The 16,260-nt window shown below is 46.6% G+C and overlaps 1 protein-coding gene across 6 annotated transcripts in view; it reads right to left on the minus strand.

Annotated features, from left to right (window-relative positions):
* LOC144093441 (dopamine D2-like receptor) overlaps positions 1–16,260 on the minus strand; it is a 510,329-nt gene that overhangs the window by 407,772 nt on the left and 86,297 nt on the right. For 3 of the 6 annotated variants that reach the window (XR_013306275.1, XM_077626814.1, XM_077626815.1), the window contains exon 2: positions 5,802–5,888. The exons of the other annotated variants lie outside the window; for them this stretch is intronic. The gene's annotated coding sequence lies outside the window, so the exon portion shown is untranslated. The remainder of the gene's footprint in view (positions 1–5,801; positions 5,889–16,260) is intronic. 6 annotated transcript variants of the gene reach the window in all.

Raw genomic sequence — 16,260 nt, forward strand, 5'->3', positions numbered from 1 at the left:
AAAGACAAATGTATATTACAAAGTACGCTGGGTCTTGAAAGGGTATGAGGGGCGACCAAAATTACCTTACAGATTTCTTAAAATTACGCACTGAGCGGAACGTGAACTCCACCTCAGCAGGTAAATTAAGCCGCCAGAGGTACACAAAGTAAGATGATAATTGTCGGCGCCAAGCAGATAATTTACTAAAAATTGATTGAAGAGTGTTATGGTGACTGGAGTCGTATTCCTGCACAACTCCGTCAGGTAAAATTCACATAGCACCTGTGTGTTCCGAGATTTTCGTTCCCAAATTTTCAGCTTGGTCTCCGCAGTTAGTTACGCAATGCAATGCGGTGGCGATCGGCATAGAACTCCTCCGGGCGTGACGTAGTGTTTCCTCTGCCAACGGCGTAGAGCGGCGGGTGAAGCCGATAACTGCTTTCCTTTCGTTTTTGGCTATCGAAACAAACGCCCGACACAACAACTGCGTTACACTAGGGAGGCGTTTCGCGTCGACTGCCACCGCCTTCTAGCATGCGTAATCACTCAAAATCAGTGGAAACTTTTGGGGCGACTACCTCAGAACACGCCTGCTTTAGAGCAACTCCACCAAATGGAGTAGTCTATAAATATGATCGCCCATAGATTTTCAAGATGAACACTCATGCTAGCCGCAGTGGCTAAAAAGTTCATTAATATAAATTAATTATTTAAGTGCCTGTCGCTGAGAATTATCATTCCACTTTTTGTCCACCTGGCAGCGTATCAAATGTGCAGAGATAGATTTTGCGTGCTTCTCAGCCTATAACTTTAAGAAAGCTGCAAAGCTTAAATCTGATCACCCTGTATATGTATTCTACATACGGCGCGTGATGGGCAGTCCGAGTTGTGCGACCGTGGGCTGCGTTTCTTGTTTCAGTGACAGCGGTAAGATGAAACGACAAAAAAAAGGAGGGTCTTTCATTGCCGAATCAGAATGCGGCCGGTTCCTGAACCTGAGACTACAAAACAGGGCGTACCATCACAATGCTCTCAAGATACTTGAGCCCCGCAAAGGAACCCCCACAAAAGACGGGCGATTCAGTGGTTCCTTTTGTGCACACGTGCCATCAGGAATGAAAAGTCAAGTACGGTGCGTGGTGACCAACCGTCGATATCCTGAACGCTGTTCCCTGTTGAAAAAACAACTCTTTTATTGCGATTTTTTTCTTTTAGGTCACTCTTTCAACTTTTATTTCGCTCAACAACTCGCCGTATTGAGTACTGCGCCATGTTTTACGATGAGCCGATGAGAGAATTCGAGTGTAAACATTGAAACGCAAAATTTAAGGACGTTTATATCGACTCAAACTCAATTCTACGGTACTTACACAGGCACTATTTTCTTAACGTTAAACAAAGAAACGGTTAGCAGCCGCTTTCATCTGGCTTTAAAGCCTTGTTGAAAAAAAAATCAGCAAGAAAAACAGAATTGTTCAAGAAACGTCTGAGTAGAGAACGGCTTCTTTGTTGCAGTCTACCCATCGCCTAAGCGAAAAGAATGGCAACTCCTTGCGCAATCCAGAATATTGATGCTGAAGCTCTTAGTATCCTGGACACGTTCTTTTGATGTCAGCAACGGGGTTCTAGAAGCTCCTCGACACCAGCGCGACGGATACAAATTATGCACAAACTTGAGCCCGTAGGCAAAGAGCACCTTGAAGAAATAATCTCCGGGATAACACTGTCATTCCTGCTTTCCGAGAGCCTTCATCAACACCGATCTCCGAGGCCGCTCGTGCTTAGGCGTCAAAAGATAGTTGTATAGAGGTACGGATCAATACAGCTGCGGAGAGATACTTGTATGAAAGCTGCACGTCGAATAAGGAATTTCGAGACTTTTTTTCCTGACAGCCCGTCATTGAGAGCGTGCTGTACTTTTTTGACGAGGCGAGAAGTGTTTGCGCAAGACCATGGCGTCTCCGTTAAAGGGTGCTCTCTTCACAGCTGGACTACTCGACGGTGAAGTACTCCAGAAATATTCATGGGGCTACACGAGTCTCGAATATTGATTGCGCTACAAGGCGTTCCAGTGTGGCACGCTGAAAATGCCGTTCGTATCAAGCTACCCTGAAGGGGGATGACAAGACTGTGCTGGAAATAGGCTAGTCGTATTAAGTACCGTATTATCGCGCCTTCTAGCCGCTAGTAGCTCTAGGCACGGTCGCTGTACAGCTGTACACATAGGTGTTATATGGCTTAGTTGTGGCTTTCTTTCTCACGTTCTTGGCACACTATTGTGGGTTAGGCTTTCGGCCACAACGGTTACTAGGCAGGGAAGATGAAAAAAAAAACTTTCTTTAATGAGCTTTAGATACCTATCGAGAACAGCAGCTAACTAATAGGGATTTTTACACTTCGGGAAGCCTCATGGCGTGGGTGCATATTGCAAGCGTCAAAATGTGTTTCCGAAGAAAAAAAAAGTAGGATCCCTCTACTCATACGTTAATAGCAGCCTTCAAGAAATGTGAAGTGGCGAATATATGCAAGCATCAGTCCCAAGAAATTACCCACACCCGCGCATTCCTCCCTTCATCTCTCCAAGCCTAGTTCGATTCCTTTAACACGGCGATCTCAGTTTTGGCCTCTGCGATTCACAGTGGAGGCGAAACACTAAGGCACCCGTGTGTTGTGTGATTTCAGGGCTCGTTAAAGACCCCCAGGTGGTCGAAATTATTCCGGAGCCCTCCACTACGGCACCTTTTTCTTCCTTTCTTCTTTCACTCCCTCCTTTATCCCTTCCCTTACGGCACAGTTCAGGTGTCCGCCGATGTGTGAGACAGATACTGCGCCATTTTCTTTTCCCAAAAACCAATTTTCATTGATTCACAATGAAATAGAACCTTAAATGGTTCTCCTTAACAAGGCAGGAATAAACCTTGTTTGCAAAACACGCGAAAGCCGTCGATTTTTTTGTTTTGTTTTGCAGCCACGAAAAAGCAGCAGAATCGCTGCTCTGAACTTGTGGTTGCATTCACAGACAGCACACTTTCAATTTCACTCAAGCAGCGCCTGCAGGCTACAATAAAACAACTTAACTTCTGTTATTATTTTTGTTCGTGTACGCCTACCATTCCGTTGCAAGCTTATTAATTTTCTTTCATGATTTTGCATTTCTTGTTGCCTGTTACTGACTCTAATTTATTTACTCTCTTTTTTCTTTGTGTTTCGAGTGGTTGTCTCGTTGATTTGATACCCCATTACAATAACGCGTTCAGGGCGAAGTTAAAAAAAAGCAAACAAGCCAATGAAAGCCGAAGGAGAATACTAGGACACACAAAAAAGAGTACGTTGAAGCCTGCATAGCAAATAACAAACTGCCATTAACATCGTAGACGCTAAAGAAATATGGAATGAAGGCTAACAACTTGCAGAGCTTGTCCGAACCACAGGCCCCGCAAGAAAATTGTTTTTTGAGGAAATCAAAAGGCTCAGTAGCTGTCTCGCTTCTTGGTGGACTCCTAAACCGCGCCTTGATAAAGGGAATGAAGTAGGGAGTGAAAGACGAAAGAGTAGTCATGGTGGAGTGCTCCAAAAAGGTTGGAAGACTATGAGACTCGCGCCTCGTCCCCTTTTTCCTCCTGCGCCGGCACACACATAAGCACGAACAAAAATGAAAAATAATAGCTCATGCTCGTAACCTCAGGGTACAATGTTACGCACCCGACACCACGGACGAATCCATGAATGCGATGTAGTGCTGAGCGAGTTGCCGAAGGCCCATTCAACACCTTTCGCTGTTTAGTAAGCATTCACTGATATCTGCACTTAAGTGTGCTAGCCGTTTTCACGCCGTATCACGTGTCAAAGGTACATACGTATTATGTCCACTTAGTAAAGTTTAAGCTAGCCAGTGTCATGATTTCTCACCTAAATTGTAAGCGGCACGCTGGCAACCGTAAGACTCTGCGACGCACCTGTGCCACAGACGCGTACAGCAATTTTTCGAGCATCAAAAATACAAACCAGAAACTGGCAGGTCTGCTCTTTAAACTCTAGCGCTTATCTCCCGTATGCACCCGTTATTGTCAGGTACAAGATTGCATGCAGTGAGAACAACCAGCTTTCTCGTGGTTTCCGCGTTCCGAAAACTTCTCCAGGCACTGGACGAGCATCCGTTGGACGCGCTTCGACATGATGAGTTTCAGAAACACTTGCACCACTGCGAATTCTGGGAGCCTTCAGGAAGAAAACTTGCACGTGACAGTTAATTAGGAGCAACATGCTGCCGAAACATTGGAGGTAAACAGTGAAAAAGTAATCATAGGGAAAGGAAAGAGCCAAAACGCGGAACGGAATAGTAAAAAGAGAACAAGATTTCAGACAGGAGAACTCGGACCTGATTGCGGTCAGCGGCTGGTGTGTCGCAAGACGCGCCTCTTAGCGAACGACTACACGCTACGAAGCACATGGAAGGCCGCAGCTGAAGCGAGTGTGAATACAACAAAAGGCTGCGGCTGCTTAGACAGGCTCGGGACTTCGCTCCAGCTGTCATAAAGCTTCTGTCGGAGCGGAAGCGAGTTACGCAAAGAGACGTAAAAGCGGTGGGACTTCATCTTCTCGTACTTCTGGAACAGTTGCAGGCCCCAGCGCCCGCTGTGCCATCTTGTCAGGAAAGAAGGCGTTAAAAAAAGGAAAGAATCAAAAATACTTACACGCTTGACAACACAAATGTTGTCGTTTCAAATGCATTCTAATTCCTTCTAGAGCATAAATGAATGCTTAACGCCTTCATAAAGCATATGGCGAAGGGCTAGCAACATTGTGCATGAGAACACAAACCAAACAGAAGAAATCAGAGAGACAAGGCCGTCGGGAAGGATTTTGCGGTCACTCATGCGAAGTATAAAAATATTGTTGGTACCAGATGATGCGCGAATGAGGATGAATAAGCGGTGAGAAGCTGGTTTCTTCATTCCGAGCTCCCTTTATTGAAATTTTGAGCGGAAAACGGGTCTTTTGTTAATTATTAGTTCGGCCTCACAGAATTTCTGATAAAGAAAGAGTGAAAGACAGTGGAATAACCGACCAAAGTGCCAGTGAGTGACTCTTCATGTGGGATACCGAAACTAATAGATCCGTAGAGCGTAAACATTTGAAAAGTAAAATTTTTGCATATATATATATATATATATATATATATATATATATATATATATATATATATATATATATATATATATATATATATATATATATATATATATATATATATATATATATATATATATATATATATATATATATATATATATATATATGACCGCAAGAAAGGCAGCTATAGCAGTCTTCGCAGCTCAAATGTCATGCCCGTTGCTCACGCAAGCTTTCGCTGTAACAGCGGCGCTGGAGAGCCACAAGCTACTCGGTACTTCGGACGCCAACTAGGAACGTTCCCATGAGCGAGTTCGACAAACCATTAATTTTTATTCACCCCTGTACTTAACAGAGTGTCATTCACCGACTGAGGTAGTTCAGTAACGCTCATGTGACAGATGGCACGTGGAACGAAGCACATAGCTGTCAAGCCATCCTGTTGTTTCTACTGAAGTGAGCATAACCATTTAGTGGATTTTTAAAAACCTGCATAGCGCTACCTTTTAAGGCGCCCTAAAGGAATTTGCGCCGTTGCTACTGCACGCCAATATCGGTGGTCCTGAGCCTTTGAAGGGTCTAAACTCGATCACTCAAAAAAGTTTTTCATTTATCCATTAACACTTCTGCCTTGTGGCGGGTACGCAATGTTACAGACGTTTTTTGGACGAAACGAAGCGGCTCACCTTCAAGGCATGTAGAGAAGAGTAGGTGAGAGATGATGGCTGATGTACCTCTTATTGTTTTGAAGATTTCACCTTTTCCATTTGTCCCTGCGTGAAAAGAAATGTTCGCAGCGACATCAGGACAGGAGTTAGGTTGAAAGTTAATAGTTAACAAGCAGCGAGGGAAGAGAAAGATGAGCGGGCTCCAAACTCGATGAAAGCAAAGCACATTGAGAAGGCAGGTATTGACTATGAATCCACAAAGAGCAGCGTGTCTTCTCCAACGAATTGTAAGAATGAATGGTTCTGTCTTGATTTCTGTATGTTTTCTTGCTTATCGGCATACGCTCGCAATTCCTGCAAAGCGTGTAAGCTTTTTCGGCCTGATAAGAAAAATAGGTAAGAGAATCAGCGAAGTCAGCTGATTGTGGCTCGCAACACTGAGCTTGCTATAAAGCGCTCGACTGCCCCTAGGGCTTCCTGGAAAAGAAATAAAAAAGGAAGAAAGAAGAGAATAAAAAATAAATGAATAAACAAGGAAAGAAAGGAAAAGAAAGAGAGAAAGAACGAAAGAAAGAGAGAAAGAAAGATAGAAAGTAAGAAAGAAGGAAAGAAAGAAAGAAAGAAAGAAAAAGGAAGAAGGAAAGAAAGACGAAATGACAGAAAAACGGAATATTGGAAAAATAGAAAAAAAAATGACCACAAAAGAACAAGGCCTCAACCAAAGCCGCTTCTATAGAGAAACCAGACAATACAAAAATGTTTTTCAATGTTCACCTGCTTAATTCAACAGTTTCAGTGGAACAAACTTCTTTCTCGTGATAAAACAAAAAAAAGCGCGGATTCCGATACCGATGACTAAAGAGCTTTTCCTGTAGGAAACGCCACGCGATACGAAGTTTCAAACCGTGCAACCGCAAGTGCAATGGCGCCAAGCAAAGACACTTTGGGCGCGTAAAAATAAACACACGGGTGACGGGGCGAGGTCGAAGCGGCAAAGGGGAGGCGCGGTTGCGAAGCAAACCCACTGCAATCCCGTTTCCATCTTCCGGCCTCACTTGGCGAAGGCGTACGCCAGGAGCGCAAAAAGTCTCCTCACGTGCCGCTACCTTGAACGCAAGCAATACCTGGCGCTAATTCGGTGCAGCGAGAATAGATCCTGGAGAGCAAACGCTCGGGCCCACGTCCGGAGCATATTTGTCTAAATTCCAAGATACTAACTGGATTAACAAAATAGGACTAACTACAGCACTTAGACCACGCGACGAGTAATTGGTTCGTTTGAAAACTAAGAACGGTTGATGACCCATTTGAGATTAGCCGTGCAGCGAGAATAGAGCCTCGCAAGCGAGCACGCGGACCCACACCCGGAGCAAAATTGGCTACATTCTAAGGGGCTAACTGCAGCACTTATACTATACGACGAGTAGTTAGTCCGTATAAAAACTAAGCATGGTTGATGATCCATTTGAAATTAACGCTAATTCGGTGCAGCGAGAATAGAGCCTCGCAGGCAAACTCGCGGTCCTACGCCCAGAGCAGAAATATCTACATTCCAAGAGACTAACAGGATTAACAAAATAGGACTAACTGCAGCACTTAAACCATGCGACGAGTAGTTAGTCCGTTTTGAAACTAAGCACGGTAGATTATCAATTTAAAATTAGCCTCTTAGGGAGAAACGATCGGCCTTTAAAGGAACTAATAGTGTCGGAAACGCAGTTACTCCTCAAGCACGAACTCCCGTGCACTTTTTAGTCCTTTTTATTTATAGATTACTAAAGCTAACAAAGTGTTCATATAACGAGAGACAACTAACTGATGCTGCTTCTATTCGCCTCAACTCAAGCGCTATGCCCTTGGTAACACCAACGAGAGGAGAAATATGTCGACGAGATTGTGGAGATATGGCTAGAAGGAAGCGGATCTACTGAGGCCGATACAAATTGTCGTTGGACAAAGCCTCAGCCGTAGCTTTGCAGCGCTGCACGGAAGTAATCAGGAGACGGCGCATGCATAAAGGATTCCAGCGAACGTGCTAAGAAGGCCGCTCCAGGCTCCCGCGTGGAAAGCGTCAGGTTTCACGAGCGTCTCTGTTCGCGAGGCCACTATGTGGATGCAAGGAGGGGCGTTGCTCGTCCCGTCCCGTCCCGGAAACATCCCGTCGCTGCTTTCTTCGAGGTGCGCGCCCGGGCGCGTGCGTTATTGCAGTCCAAGCTGCGAAAACTCCGGGACCAAGGCAACATAAACGGCAACGCCAGAGCAAAAAGGCCCGGGCCCTTTGAGAAGCAACGTTCCTCGCGCCACAGCCTGACACGTGGAGGCGCGATAGGAAGTGTGCTGACTAAGACGCGAAATTCAGATCAAAGAAATTCTAAACGCGCACTCTACATCGCGCCACGCCAACCCGCTTACGCCTTTGCGGGAGGCTGGGGAGAAAGGGACAGAGGAAACACGCTTTGGCGGGAAAAGGGTCACGAGCTGAGAAAAAAATAAAGGAAGAGAAAAAGGAATAGAAGAAAGCAGAAAAGGACACGCGCACAACACCGAGAATACCTAGAACGCATGCCAAAATCAATCTTCCTCTCCAGCCGCAGGCAACGTTGCGTTTTCGGGAAGTTTTACTACTGCTTGTGAGGGCTTCTTTTTTTCATCCATTTGGTGCTCTTTTTTATTTTTAGGCAGACAGAAAGGAAAAGAAAGTCTGAAACCTGCAAAAGTCCTCCGGCCATACAGAGAAGCAAGTTGCACGAGAGAAGCGAGCAATAGGCGCCGCCTCAGTTTTTTAAAGTGCAGTGGGGGAACCGAGCGATTGAGCTCCGTTTCTTGTTCTGAAATATTTTTTGTCCGCCCTTCGTCGCAAATATAATCTCAATGTCGTACACCTCGCGCGCGGACAAATGTTTGCATTTGAGACGTGGACAAATGTTTGTTTAACGGCGCACAGAACGAAGGGATACACAGTGGAGGTGAATGTCTTCTAAAAAAAAGGAAATACTAAAAGCAATAATCTCGAGCATCCTACGGGGGTATTACTATTCTGCTACCTTTCGTAGCCACCACAAGAACAAAGTGCATTGATGCTTTTTTCTGTGCGCATTCCTGGGAACGAGCGTTAGGCTTCATGCCGTAGCTCCAAATGCCGGATTATGTTGCGGCAGCGAGGTTCGATCAGTCTGCGCCTCTGCCACGGGATTTACGAACGATATTAGCTATTAGTTACATTAGGCTAGCAACTAATTTAATATTGCCTGCACTTTTCGAACCTTGACTCGAAGCTCAAACTCCCACCCTGCCTAGGACGACGCGAAGCAACATTGATGTGCCGTCTGTGGCTTGGCGTTGTGTTCACACACCAATACTTCTTTCTCGAAAGTATGACCGATAGCCCTGTCTGCGCTTGCTGCAGGATGGACGAAAGGATAAAGCACGTTTTCTGTGCGTGCCCTGCATAAAGTGCCGAGAGTCAATCGCTTTGTCGTGCACAGCACCGTCCCGATCCTCGCCTGCTGACAGATGTGAGGATTATCGGATAATGTTAATACATTTTTGCCGGCTAGCAGCACCGTGAATTGTACAGAGCAGCCGGTGAAACAGAGTGAAGGACGAGGAACTTAAGACGGAACGCAGCGGACGCTGTCCCTCCTAGAATCTTAATCTTCAGCGGGTCCAGTGCAGACGGCGCAGCGACTCTCACTAAATGCAGGAGACACACAATAAACGTGTTCTAATGCCTTGCCGCACTGGCAGCCAACAAATGCAGGTTTATCGGCCATGCATACGAATAAAGACGGTGGTCATACGACCGTTGGCTTAGAAGGCCTGTCATGCATTGCTTTGATCCTTTAAGGGGCCGCGCCTGCGAGATAGGCTACGACTTTACCGTATGCAAATTCCTTAATTACTTGCTTGGCACACTTTTTTTTCACTCACCCATCTTTCTCTCATTCAGCTTTATATCAAACCACCCCTTTCCCCTGTGCATAGCAGCAAACCATTGTCTTCTCCAAATCAGCCTCCCCACCAACTCTTCCCAGCTCTTTTTTTGTGATGTTATGGATATACAAAAACAGTCTCCTCGGACCAGTTGCAGCGACAGTAGCAACCTTAATGGTAGTACTGGTTGCAAATCAGCCACACGAAGCAGTAGAAGTCGCCATTGTTGCGGCAATGGTAGCAGCTTTCTAGATGGCAGTGATAGTCGTGGCGCTAATTGGAGTAGCAGTATGTGTTAAAACGGTCTTAGTTGTAAAATAGGAGTGATATTAATAGCAGTAAAAGCCGAATTATTAGTGTACTATAAAATAGGTATTTCTAACACGTTCGTATGAGTAGCTGTAACAAGACGCAGCTGCAGTTATCTTTCTGAACTTGTAATTGGTGCGATCACTTTATGGCGCTTTCGATCGCTGCACATACATGAGTTTCAATGCACTCCTATTGAGCGTTCGATGAGATGCGATTTGGTAACCCTATTCGATTCTTTTTTTTTTTTGGAAGCGGGCAGACAGCCATTTTTTTAGACGCAAACACGATAGTCTCAGCGATAGGTATCTGCCACTGACATTTGTAATCAAGCTGTTTTACAGCGAAAGCAAAGCTATTGTGCCCCCCCCCCTCCCCCTCAGTGAATATAGTACCTGTTAAAGTGAATCCTCCCCCCTAAACCTACCGCACCCCTTTCCCTCGGGGGCTGCAACCGACCTATTGGTGCCTTAGATTCACCATCCTACGCAAGCCCCACTCACCTGCACCCTCCAGGAACGCCATCCATCCACCGACCCACCTAACTCTAGGTTCCGAAGGCGCTACCCACCAGCACTTACCATAAGCCCATGCAGCAGCGGAACTAAAAAGCGAACGCGAATCGAATCCAAAGACTCGGTGACAAAGCCAGCTGCTCTCGAGAAGTACATGTCGCCTCCTCACACCTATACCAGGGGGCTGTCCACCAATCTAACGCTACCCTCCATCCGCCTCCGGTCAACTTCATCCTGCGAAAAAATTCTATAGCATGTGTGAAGCCTCAGCTTCAAGTAAATACCTCAAAGCAATCATCGAAGGTAAATCCCGCTGCTTTCGCAATACTCTCGCATCGGGTGTCCGATCGTCGAGTAATGTGATCTGTCGACTACTGATCCGGAGTTCCCGGGTTGGAACCCGACCGCGGCGGCTGCGTTTTTATTGAGGAAAAACGCTAAGGCGCCCGTGTGCTGTGCGATGTCAGTGCACGTTAAAGATCCCCAGGTGGTCGAAATTATTCCGGAGCCCTCCACTACGGCACCTCTCTCTTCCTTTCTTCTTTCACTCCCTCCTTTACCCTTCCCTTACGGCGCGGTTCAGGTGTCCAACGATATATGAGACAGATACTACGCCATTTCCTTTCCCCCCAAAACCAATTATTATTCATTATTATTATTGACTAGGCGCTTGTTATCTCGCCAAATTCGCTCTTCCTCGGAACGCATGCAGGAAAACCGCTTTGTGCAACTAGACAAGGTGCTTCTCCACTTTATCTGCGAAACCTACTGACCAATATGCAATATTAAGGGCCACACCAGAAAAAAAAAATGAATGCATCGCACGATGCATCCGTGGAAATAGCATTCACCAACTACGCGCTACGCCATCGGCTTTGGGGGCGGTGTCCTCGTGACAAGGTGAAACGTGCTCCGTCAGCACAGTCGCCGCGTGTCCTGGTGGCGGCTGTGCCTATTTTCATGCTCCCTATGGTTTCTCTCGCACCCTCTCTGTTATACCATTCATCCTCCTCCGCCCTCTCTGTACCTCTGATGCTGAGTTAGAGGTTTTTGTTGGCCTACTTTTATGTCTACCTCTTAAGACCTCCTCCAAGCCTCCGAATGCCTCTTGCAAGCCAACAGAAAACGAGTCCTAGCCATTTCTTTTATAGCTTTCATTACTTCATCTGTTGTTACAATTTTCTCGGCATCAGTATATTTCGACCAGAAGGTAAATGGCTGCTGCGTGCAAACCATTCAGACATTATGTTGCCTGAAAAAATGAGCCAACACCTTTCTGCCCAAGAGCGATCTGTTATTCCTCGGCCACGTCTCTCTCACTTTTCATCCTCCGTGCGAGTAAGCAACAATAGTAATCAAATCTGCGCGCTCTAACGTGAAATATTTTTCGCGCCGGTGCCCTGGCATCCACAACAACTTCCTGCCCAGCCCGAATATACGCGCGAGCGTCGCTACAGAGTCAGGCTGCACCTAACGCTAACGCCGCATCGCTGCGATGCCTCACGCATCTCTCCATAATTCAATGTGACCTGAGCGAAGGCAGCGTGAAGGGCCCGCTCCACTTGATCCGGCACGCGCCAGACCACAGGGTGGAGCGAGAGCTCCCTCTTGACATTCGCCGAAGCCTGTTCGATCCGAAGCCTGTCCGGAACGGGCTTCCGAACGGCGTTTTTCCTTGGCAGGTGGAGCCCATCTGCCTTCTCCCACACACACATCCGCCTATTTTCTCTCTCCCTCTCTCTCTTGCGTCGGTAATCCGGATCTCCTAATCCCTCAATCCTTGTAATGACCACGCGGGCAACCACCACTCTGCAGACGAGCTAGCTGCGCGGCGCACAAATATACAGAAATCGAGTGTTTCTCGTTACCTCTAGCGAGCCCATCTTGAGGCGGATGGGAGCCGGGCGTCGTGACACAAACAACGCAAAGAACTCCCTCCCCGCGTACCGCAAGCCGATTTCGCGAGGTCTCCAGCCTCGGCAAGGGCCGGGCGAAAGAAGGGAACGTCGGATTCAATTTTCCGAAACAAGGGACTCTTGCTGCTGCGTTGAGGACGATCCTTTTCGGTAACTATGGTCGCAAACTCGGCTTCCGCACGCTTGGGAGAGCAGGTTTCTTCTATGTTGTCTGCTCCTTCTCAGCGTAGCTGGTACCACACGTGGAAGTTAAGCAAGTTTCACTTAATGTTTTGTTTCTTTTTTTTCGCCGTGTAAACCTTTGCGTAGCCCTCTTGCTCCCCATTGAAAAAGGAAGCTATATTTGATGTCCTGGAATCAGGCTGATAGATTTTTATTCTATTCCTTTCCAAGTAATTTCGAGACAGCCATAGTAACTCCTTTCTATTTTCGCGCACGATATATATGCTTGTCTCTAATAACCCGCGTTTCACCGGAAAGAAAATACGGCGTACTGCAGACAGCGCGCATCGAAGGCTTAACTATTACAGATTATCGGCTCGCATTCAATGTACTTTTGATAAATTTCCAATAGCCTCAGATAGAGATTTTACCGGCTCTCAGTCCAAAAGACAGAAAAAAAGAACAGGCAGCAGTAGCCGAGTTTTTCTTTTGACTCTGGGTAAGCAATATATGTGACGGAATGAGTAAGCTCGTACAAATTGGGCACTTCATCTGTAGCAATAATTTGAAACTTGAGTGGAATCTGCAACGCCAGCAAAAATAGGATGAATACGTTTTTACACGCGCCGAAGGCATCGAAAAGTCGTCGGTTAAGGAACGAAGTCTGCGGTTCTCAATCCCGATGAGTTCATGCTTCATTTTAGGATAGAATCTTTCTTTGCCGCCATAAAAGGGGAAACGATCGTTGTTATCTTTCTAAACGGTGCCATCGATGGTTGTTCTCTAGCATAAATTCAGGCACAAGAGTTGTTTGCGATGATATTTCTTATAACTGTAAACAACTCTTTATTTAATTATTTAACCATTTATTTTCGGAATACAGTCAATCCCAATTTGGGATTATTACAGCAGTGGACAAGAACATATGGTATACAAATACAGTTTCACTGACTAAAGTTTGAAGCTTAACAATATGATGATACACAAGCATGTGGCATAGACAAGGGAAAAACCAAGTCATAAAACAAGAATGACACTTCCACATCATGAATACATTGGAAGAAAGCATAGCAGTAAAAATGAAAAAAAATGCAGATTCATGCCGAAGTAAATGCAAGAACAGAGCAATCAGCTACCTTGACAAATTTCTCCATGGTAGGCTGAACTGTAATTGATGGGCGCAATAAGTTCCAATCTAGGACTACTTGTGGAAAAAATAAATATCGGAAGGTATTATTGGAACAAAAAATTATTCAAGAGTGAGTTCATGCTTGTGTCGAGTAGCTCTTAAATGATTAACATGAACAAAGTCTGTAGAAGACATCAGTAATGAGTTATTAAGTATTAAATACAAAACTTTGAGACGATGGAATTTAGCACGATGTAATATGGCAGGTCCCCCAGCTTGGAACTTTCGTATTAACTGCAGCTCCCTCAGATATCGAAAGCTGCGCTCCTTTTGGCTTGACGCCCCGCGCTGCGTTCCGCCTCTTTCTGTCACCATTCGTCAGTCTCACTCCTGTCACTACTTGACATTTTGACTCGTTTTGCACTGCGCAGTTGTCAAAGCCGCGAATTCTTTAGCGCGGGCCGTGAAAGCTCCTGTCATACTTGCCTGTAAGGTGTGGAAGACCTGTTTCCCCTTCCGTCTCGACGCGAACGGTCATCATCACCACCATGCGTCTGGAAAGCCCCGGCCGGGCGAGGGGTACGCTCCCTCGTGGGTAAGTAAGCAGCGACGGGAGCGCCACCTCAAAGCTTACTGAGAACTCTGCGAAGCCGGATAGAGCCTCTTTGGGATCCGGCCGGTATCGCGAGCGGTTGCGGCCGCACGTTCTTGTAACCTTCCAAGGCAGGCGCACGGGAAGAACCCGCACTCGCCAGCCGCTGGACTTTTGGTTCCAGGTAGCCGCGTACCCCCAAACGCCCAGGGATAGCGCTGTCCCAAGAATGCGGCGCGCACGGGAACTCCCCGGCGCCATTCTCGGCGCGTACAAAAGTTCGCCACCCATACCACCGCTACTCGCTCCTGCCCCGACCGCTAAGTCGCAAGCACTCCTTAGGTATCCTTCTACTTCGATGAATGCCTCGTTGATGCTTTGCAGCTAGCTAGCTCGCTCTGTGTATTCGCAAGTGTAGCAAAAAGCAACTGAGTGCAACCGCTTTGTCCTCCCTTTGTTCCCGATCGAGCGCTAACCCCTCCATGGTTGGCGGCCGAAGACGCCTGATCCGCGGAGTGGGAGTGCTGAAGACTGCCCCCACTGCCAACGCCGCAAAGGACGGGCGCTGTCCTAAATGGTGAGTGAGTGAGTGAGTGAGTGGGTGAGTGAGCGAGTGAGTGAGTGAGTGAGTGAGTGAGTGAGTGAGTGAGTGAGTGAGTGAGTGAGTGAGTGAGTGAGTGAGTGAGTGAGTGAGTGAGTGAGTGAGTGAGTGAGTGAGTGATTGAGCGAGCGAGCGAGTGAGCGAGCGAGTGAGCGAGTGACTGGGTGAGTGAGCGAGTGAGTGAGCGAGTGATTCAGTGAGCGAGTGAGCGCATACGTAAATTGGTGAGTTCGTGCGTTTGCGAGCGAGTAAGCTCTGGCAGAGCGTGACTCACGAGAGGATAGGAAGAGGCCAGGAGGTGCTTTTCACCCTTTCTTGCAGTGTCAGAACAAAGTGCAGACCTGTATAGGAATCCAGCTCCGCTCTTACCTGAATAGCATTTAAGGCCTTTAAGGCCTTGAAGGCAACTGGACATGCTTCAGAATTCAACCACTTTAAAGGGATCGTTGTAGGTAAAGAATGCGAGGTCTTTTCGCGCTGTCGTTTGAAATGGCCATGTAATCGCCGAATAAAGCGGCTACAGTGGTCTTGCTTCTGCGCAGCGCATAACGCCGGGTTGGGGAAGCTGCAAAACGGTATCATCTACGACGGCTGTACGCTTCCAAAACAGGAAGGTTTGCTTGAACAGAGAAAGTCAACGCTATCGATGTTTAAGCTCACAGAGCGTTGTTTAGCATGCGACAACGAACGGCAGAGTGCGGACGAAGTAACCGTCCGTGAACACTAATATTGCTTCTCCGCAATGCTATGCCGTTTTGAGAAGAAGCTTGATTAGTGTCACCACTTTAATCGGCGATTATGTCTCCATTTTAAATGCTAGCAAAAGAGCATTCGTTATGCTTTGCCCTGCAGGCTTCGCACATTCGAATCTTCAAATCTCGCCTAATTCTCAAAACCGGTTCAACTTCCTTATATAGGCGTACGTTGCATGCACGGCAACATAGACTGTATGCCAGGCTGTACGCTCGTGTTATCTGGGTGGGCTTGGAAGTGCAATGGGAAGTGAATAGGCTTGGGCAACTTGGTAATTCATTTTTGTACCGAAAACATTGCGCAGAAGCTGTGTTTTCCATATGACGTAGAAGCAGAAACTAGTAAACGAAGAAGAACAAAACAGGATCGATAATGTGCAAGGGGTTCTATCGGAAATAAGCAGGAATACGTTTTTTCAGGAATTGCAGCCAGTGATTAGTGTGGACATCTCCAAACGTTTTCTACTCGAAGACCCTCGAGTCTTATGCACAGCCTTCCCTAACAGCCTCCCGGCTGGACCTTAACTGCAATGACTTCCTGTAAATATTAATAGTAATCGGCTCATCG

This window comes from Amblyomma americanum, chromosome 6, assembly GCF_052857255.1.
Source record: "Amblyomma americanum isolate KBUSLIRL-KWMA chromosome 6, ASM5285725v1, whole genome shotgun sequence".
NCBI classification, from domain to species: Eukaryota; Metazoa; Arthropoda; class Arachnida; order Ixodida; family Ixodidae; genus Amblyomma; species Amblyomma americanum.